Consider the following 1,623-nt stretch of genomic DNA (forward strand, 5'->3'; position numbering starts at 1 on the left):
TGGGGTTTGCCCTAACACACACTTGACACTCTACACACTGGTTTGCCCTANGTACACACAAGCAAGTTACATTGTAGTGTTATTTGGTGCACACAGATAAGTTGCACTATAGAGGGTTATTTGGTACACACAGATACATGTAAGTTACATTGTAGGGTTATTTGTTACACATAGATAAGTTACATTGTAGGGTTATTTGGTATACACATATTAGTTACACTGTAGGTTATTTGTTAGATGTGAATTAGTCACACTGTCAGGTAACTTTTGTGTAAATGATATATGTATTATGATGTATGTAGGCTAGGACCTTGTCAACTAGTCTAAACATTTGATTTTTGTCTTTGTTTCTTAAAAAAACATCATTACTTTTTTTGTTATATTGATTACATTCCTATTCTTACCCTCAGTGTTCTATAGATACAAAATACTTCAGGAAGATCGTCACTATTTTCATACAGCATTATTTTCCATGTTTTCTTTGATGAGAATCATTTAAAAATGACTAAATAACTGTACCATTTTAACAGTGTGAGCTATATTGTAATACACAACATCCCATCCCAATGGATTGTAAGCATTCTACGGTTCAGATCAGCTGGTCTTTTCTACAAAAACAGTTTGTAAACCAATATTTTCCTGTACCTTGACATGTATTGTGAATATATATAAGGAAAACAGCCCTTGTTTGCCTTTAGTTCCTGAAATGAACCACGTAAAGAATGTGGTAAATTTCATTTTTTACAAAGGTTTTTTATTAAATAGTGTAGCTAATACAAATTCAAAAGTAATTGGGCGACGGGCGTGATGCCTATACAAGCCCTCTCCTGATGTGGTAAATGTTGGACTAAAATTCTCTGTTACACCTATTGTAGTTACCATACATAAAGTCGATGTCTAAACTATTTTATCATTAATGGGCACGTATCGTTTGGATTTTCTCTGCTTGGTTGTATCGATGAAAAGTTCATAACTTCTTTAAAACATATAATAGAACATAACATCATGGTTTATGGTTTATATATTTTAAAGAGTAACATACTGCCGAAAACCCATTTTTAAGTAGAATATATATAATTATATAGCTCATGACTTTTACTAGGGCGTAATTATTAAGGCTGAAATTGACAATTATTGTTGATTCAACCTCTTAATTAAATTTAGGATGTCATTGTATTAACTGAATAAATAAAAGAGATCACATTGAATGCAATTTTGCCTTTTCATTCTCTCGTCAGTTAAGTAGGTGGTTTCTTCAACTATTCAGTATTGGATCCGGAGAGGAGGTTCAACAGCTAGGGTTCCAATACTCTTGACAATCTACACACTGGGGTTTGCCCTAACATACACTTGACACTATACACACTGGGGTTTGCCCTAACACATTTGACACTCCACACTGGGGTTTGCCCTAACACACGCTTGACACTCTACACACTGGGGTTTGCCCTAACGCACACTTGACACTCTACACACTGGGGTTTTGCCCTAACATACACTTGCCACTATACACACTGGGGTTTGCCCGAACATACACTTGACACTCTACACACTGAGGTTTGCCTTAACATACACTTGACACACTACACACTGGGGTTTGCTCTAACATACACTTGACACACT

This window comes from Mizuhopecten yessoensis, unplaced genomic scaffold (assembly GCF_002113885.1).
Source record: "Mizuhopecten yessoensis strain PY_sf001 unplaced genomic scaffold, ASM211388v2 scaffold649, whole genome shotgun sequence".
Classification (NCBI taxonomy): domain Eukaryota; kingdom Metazoa; phylum Mollusca; class Bivalvia; order Pectinida; family Pectinidae; genus Mizuhopecten; species Mizuhopecten yessoensis.